Genomic DNA, 6,940 nt, shown 5'->3' with positions numbered 1-6,940 from the left:
ATTTGGTTTTATGAGATTTCTTTAACCATATGCGATTTAAAGACAAAGAAATTCAGAAAATATGTGAGTTTTATATATTTGTTTCAAAATGTTTGGTTTTATGCGCTAACATACAAAATTGCATTTTTATGTGCAATAAAACTCCGCCAATTGGGTGCTGGAGGTGCGTAACATCGCGAAAGTTCAATGAAGCAAAAATTATATGTAAAAACATAAAATTCCGTACCCTAGTCATTACTACCTTATTAACGCAAATAATTGAACGACGTACTTAGTGTTGTACAATTCCCACGTACAGATCGAGAAGCGGTCCAGAATCATTCTTCTCCTTGCATTGCATGAGTAATAGCGGTTTCCAATCTCAGTATGAGGATTCCGAGAGATGATGCGAAGTTTTCTGAATAAGTCTGGTGTGTCAACTATGGAAACCCCTGGAAAGGTAGGCTGCTATTCTGCAGAAATGTAGCGTGTCAGATTAGAGATAGGCGCTTATTGAGAAGGAAATCGCTAAGAAGTGTTTCGTAGAAATCCTACAATCACATCTTAACAAAAAATGAAGATTTCTGATTCTCTGAATGACGTGTAATATCGTCACTTGATTTCCCGTTACATTTGTATCAGTTATCCACATAGACAGAAATCAAATGTTGCGGCGGCTCTCATTCCAATTGGCTGTAGATCTGATTGCAGAGTACGAAGTTTAGCCTATTTCATGATTACATCAGCACTCATGAATAATCACTTTGTTGAGAGGACGACGTATACGGCGCGGCGGCTGTACTGTGTATTTATAACTTTCATTTTATATAAGACGTAAATGGATGATAATCTGAGACAAGACAAATCTTAAATATTATTCTAAATGTAGGAAATGTGCAATGGTGGGTCTCATACTAGATCTGTTTCATATTTTATCAGCCTCCATGGAGGTCTAATACTGCAGGTAGAAGGGAGCAAAGATATTAATTTACCTCTCGGGCTCTCATAACGCCGAATAAAATCATAAAGCCATCCCTACATTGGCGGCAGGGTAACTCAGCTCATAGAGCAACTGGCTACGGACAGGAAGGTCCAGCGTTCAATTCCTGATGGTAACAGGATTTTCTCGACGGCCCCTATATTCACTCATTATCCTGGGTAACGGCGGTCGAAGCGTAGTACCACACCACTTCATTCTAGTGCCAGGGTCAAGCAGGCATGGAGCCTTCATAGCATGTATAGTGAAACCTCTCCTTTTACTCCTACAGGCACAGCTGTGGATCGTGTTATGTCATACATACTTCCATCGCCGTTTTACAAAGAAATCGACAAGTGTATAGCATACCGCTAAGCACAACTACGTGTGTTGTATTTCCCTTGAAACCTCCTTCTTCTCCTTGTATTCCCCTTATTCGCATTGTATTTCCCTTATTGTCTCTGTATTCCCGTTACTCTCATTGTATTCCCCTTATTCTCCCAGTATTCCCCGTATTCTCATTGTATTCCCCTTTTTGTCCCTGTATTCCCCTTATTTCCTCTATTCTCATTGTATTCTCTTTGTTCCCGTGTAGCACGAGGGTTGCATTTTATGTGATGTCCAACTCCCACCTAATGAGGAGACAGACGCATTTTTGTATAAAAAAATAGTCAAATGTGGGGAAGTGCAAAGGCCTGTGCGGTCAGGCACGAAGTTGTTGCATGTGTGCTATGACAGACACATCTGTCGTAGCTTATCTGTTGATAGGAGATAAATCGACCAGCTTCTACATCTCACTGTTCCCAAATCACGCACCAAGTATCTTACCTTCACGTGTGCAGAGTGCTCACAGATCAAATATTTGCAAGGAACTGAGACAAGATGCTTCCAGTGTAAACTGCATTCACTATACATCTGATTTCTTCTGTTAAATGTTGAGCTGTAATGTTGTGTTTTGTTTTACAATTCAGATTTAAATTTGTACTTTCTGTCAGTAGAGAAAAAATCGAAATTAATTTAGACAGCGCACGTCAGCATTACTAGTGCCATTCACCTGTGTACAGCGATTCTCCTGAATTATTGGTCTACGAATCAATTTATCCGAGAACGATGCACATGAAATATAACAATTTTAGCAGAATATTTTAGTGTTAATAGAAAACATAACTCGACGAATCGTGAGAAATGTTTCTTCATATTTTTTTCTTTTTACATTACGCAAAATAAAGTCCCAAATGATACGGATAAATTACTATCATTGGGAAAACGTTTATTATTATTATTATTATTATTATTATTATTATTATTATTGTTGTACAGAATCACGTCTATCTTTCGTTGTGAATTCAGTCTGTTTCAAAGTCCGAAGTTAAAACACAATAGAGCACATTATTGCAGAGAAAATGGCAGAGCGAGCTCAATGCCCAAGAATTCATCATCCCTTGCAAACACATTTGTTATACGTGAAGCAAGGTCTTAAACATGTATAATTAAGAGAAAGGAGTCCCACTATATTACTAATATAGTATATTTCAACATTGTTATCACTATTAAATGAATGTTGACTCTCATACAATATGTGAATTTATGAAGGGAAATTGCATATCAGGATGCTTATATCAACATAGGTCCGTAAATGTTTGGTTAATGAGTTCTGTATACGTTCAAACATTCTGGGGTGGGGTACAGACATTTTCAGACAAACAACTGCTTGGTTTCTTGCACAACACGCCACTGATCATAGATCAATGAGCACCTTTCATCCACGATGGCGCTCTCCGACATTTTGGTCACCGAGCTTGCAATTAGGCCTACCTGAATCGAAGGTATGCTGGTTGGAGGATGGGCAGAGTGGACCAATTATTGTCTGACCTCCATGATCACCTGATTTAAATCCTCTAGATTTATTGTAGTGTGGTCATTTAAATCATTGTGTATTCGACTCCGGTGACTGATGTGGAAGCTCTCCACAATAAAATTGTGAGACAATACAAAGCGATCGTCTTCGCGGAGCCATGATACTCGTACATGGATGTGAGACAAAAATTGAACATTTGAACATTTATTGTAAGATAATGTGAACAGTTAAGTGCCCTCGACAGATCTTTGAAGGTAATCTGAACAGACAGACCTTCAAAACTCGGAAACCAAGCATTTCCGGTCCTATATTGATATAAACTATTTTTATTGTCTAGGCAAGAGGAACTCCGGCTGAAGTTATGCCGTGTATTTTTAGACACTCATACAATGCAATTTATAGACGGCGTTAATATTTTAATTTTGGTTGGCATTGTAAAGAATGTCTTTTGTGTATAATGCAAAAAACGGCAGTTCATCTTATTTGAATGCTTATTTTTGTAACTTGTTTAATCACGCATGTCTGTTAAATAACCGTTTAAGTTTTAAGAAAAATGAAAAAAAAAAATACTAATGGCGAGTAAGCTTACTCGACTGTTCGTCATTCACGCACATGAAGCTGCTGTGTAGATCAATTTACCGACAAAATCTTTACCCAGGGTGCGCCAAGGGAGGCTGGTCTACGCTACACCCGAGATGAGATGAGATGAGATGAGATGAGATGAGATGAGATGAGATGAGATGAGATGAGATGAGATGAGATGAGATGAGATGAGATGATGGAGGTTTGTTCAGATGCCACAGGGAAAAAGGAGTTCCTGGAGAAAACCCTATGTTACCTCGACCACGAACTTGCCTAACACAAGTTATAAATCGAGGATAGGCTACGTCGGGTTATAAGTCCAATGCTCTAGTCACTGGAGCACCGTGGTGCTATGTTTAAGGAATACAAAACTGCAAAAATTGTATTTCTGTCTCATCTCGTTGCTGAGAAATAGTGTTTCAAAGTGTGTATACATCAATTTGGGACACTCTGTAGGCTATAAATAATAAGCACTGCTGGATTGCGCATGCGATTCCCAATCAGCGTGGATTCAGACATCTCCATTTCACCGGACTGAATCTTTGTCATGTGACGCCTGCACAGCACTGGCTTACAACGGAGGAGAAAATTAAATGTTATATGATACCATGAATAACTATCTGAATCTGTAAAGGCGGAACAAAAACCACATTTTACACCTTGATGTTGAGGTGAAAGTGACGCTGATAATGGTTACGATTACGATAATAATAATAATAATAATAATAATAATAATAATAATAATAATAATAATAATAATAATAATAATAAAGGAGTCCCTTTTAGATGCGATGAAGGCATATGGCGGGCATGGAGGCAGAGCTTCATGCTGCCATTATATCGACAGTGTAATAATGAAGTTGTGTGGTCAGCACTACGCTCCGACTCCCTTCTTACTAGGGTTACCATGAGAAGAAATTCTAGAGGACATGGAATCTAAAATATGAGGACACTGCTGAAAAAAGGAGGACTTTTTAAAAATTGGTATGAACAAAATTAAAGATAAAAAGAATGGCTCACCTTAGCGAGTAGCTGGATCAGTATTACATCTGTACCCTACTTATCGGTGGAGCCCACTTTGTGCACAAGAGCCTGAAGAGACAAACTTCTATCTTGTAACAAATAACTATGGAACTCTTCACAGGACATGTCCTTGAAAGTATATTTCACCATGATGACACCTCTGTCTCCGTTGGCATGGGATTTCATTCTTTTGTCCATTGAGCAGATATTAGGGAAAATACTCTCTCAGCACTTCCATTGTGACTTGGGATAAATAAATGGAATTGACATATTTTTAAGAGTTCTGAGAAAGTTTCAATGGTCACAGAACTATTGGAATTGAAGAATTTGCACCATTGTTTATCTAAACTTTAATCTTTGTCAAAATTAACTTGATTGGCATATCTTTGTACATTACAGAATAACATTGATAAAATAGCTTAGAATCATGAATAGTGACATTTTTTAGAGTGTAAGAATTCAATGAATGTCAATAGGTCATCATATTTTGTTTTTTTATGTGCTCCAGCTTCAACCATTGAAAGCAGTTAAATTCTTTCATAAGTTTCCACCATTTGTTTAGATATTCTATGCATAATATCGCACATTGTTCAATATTCATATTAATTGTAGTTTAAATACGAAATGCCGGACATTTGAATTATTTTTAAATGCCTGCCGGACAGGATAAAATTATTAAAAAAGAGGACATGTCCTCCTCTTGCCGGACGGGTGGTAACCCTGCTGCTTACCCGTACCGACTGAACAGAAGGCTGAGGGGAAAGTTGGTAACGAAAAAAATGCCCACCCAGGATTGAAACCGAAACCTCCTTGTCAATAATAATAATAATAATAATAATAATAATAATAATAATAATAATAATAATGTTATATTTTGAATACAATCCTGTCAAACTTTTACGAAATGAAATATAATGTAAATATTTAGTATCATAACAGACAGATGTGTTGTAAATAACAAGTTAAATATTTTGATATTTAATCTTGAAAACAAAAGTGCTGATATAATTATTGATATAGCTAATCCTACCAATGAAAAGTTGCAAAGAATTTATAGAAAAGGTAAGATATCACGAGATTAGACATGCAGGCAGTAGTACATAGGCTATGGATGGTAATTTCAGTGAATGTTTCTACATAAAAAGCAAAGAACTGATAAGAGGTATCTGTCACTGTTAATCAAGAATCTATTTGAAACGGAGAATGCAGCCCTCTTGAATACAGGAAGTGTTGTCGCAAGTTCTGGAATGCAGATAACATGAATGCTTGGTAAATTCATAGAAAATGATGCAGAAAGAACAAACATATTATTATTATTATTATTATTATTATTATTATTATTATTATTATTATTATTATTATTATTATTATTTAATCCTCGCGGTAGCGTTTGTCTATAAACCCAGAGGACTTTTCATTCGATTCCTATCAGGATAAATGAAACAAGACAGCCTTACTTAAGACTGGGCCTATGTTCGTCTGAAGTGTGTACGATTGTGTTCCCGCTCGCTTGTGTTCTTACCAGCAGGAAACCACATGCCTCCTCGCAGTGTTCAATACCTTTAATCTGCAACTTCGACCCACAGCAATTCTGACCGTCTTCTAGGGTTGCAGCTAAGTACGTGGAGGTATTGCGTCACACAAGACCCTCAATACGTATGTGTTCGCTCTTTCTTGAAGATGTTGAGGACGTTTTGGACATGTTGAAGGAAATGGACGTTGTGGAGTTTGAACTTCAGACCCGCCCCGCGCCGGCCTCCTCGGAATGGGGCATGGACAGCGCCATCACGACTCTGCACGAGCGCAGTAATGCAATTGGCTATTGGCTAGGGACCATCGGGGGAAAAAAAAAAAACTTATTAGCCAAACACAGGAAGACAACATCGTTGATAATTATGCGCATTACAGCCATTTCACACAAGGAATACTGTTCTTAATTGTTCATACAAAGCAAATTAAACCAACAGTATTCGTCCAAATACTTCCGCAACCATTTGTGGTAGCATCAGACCTCCATATGAGTATTATTCGTGCTGTTAAAAATTTGTTCCCGCGCGCTGATTGCGGCTTTGTTTCTTCCATTTGACGAAAAGTTCAAGAATAAGACTTCAGAGTGCTTGCAATAATCCTAACGGTGCCACCATCAGGCAAACATTCGACCAGACTGTAAGTTGAGGATATTGCAGACACCTTCCATACTGCGCTGCAGATGATTTCGAGGCAAATGACTGAATGTTCTAAGTACTTCGGAAGAAATGCACGTTTGAAGAGGAAGGCGGGCTGCAGCAGAAGTTCCTTATCCACTCGATTGGGAATCAGTTTGATGCTCCGAGATGCACAACAGAGTTTAGGCCTACAGAGCCTGCATATGGAAGAGTTCAAGAGCTAGATGTTGGTCTTGACATAACACAGGAATGTCCGTCCTGATCCATTGCTGAACGGCCTCTTCTCCTTCAAACAATAAATTTTTTCTATACATTTCTTTATTAAATTTGCAGGCATCTATCTGAAGAATATCATCT

At 37.9% G+C, this 6,940-nt stretch overlaps 1 protein-coding gene across 1 annotated transcript in view; it reads right to left on the bottom strand.

The window, feature by feature from the left end:
• Positions 1–6,940, bottom strand: part of LOC138699398 (uncharacterized) — a 76,892-nt gene that overhangs the window by 61,623 nt on the left and 8,329 nt on the right. The window lies entirely within an intron of this gene.

The sequence above is a fragment of the Periplaneta americana genome, chromosome 5, assembly GCF_040183065.1.
Source record: "Periplaneta americana isolate PAMFEO1 chromosome 5, P.americana_PAMFEO1_priV1, whole genome shotgun sequence".
In the NCBI taxonomy this organism is placed as follows: Eukaryota; Metazoa; Arthropoda; class Insecta; order Blattodea; family Blattidae; genus Periplaneta; species Periplaneta americana.
This window is presented reverse-complemented; position numbering and strand designations above follow the sequence as displayed.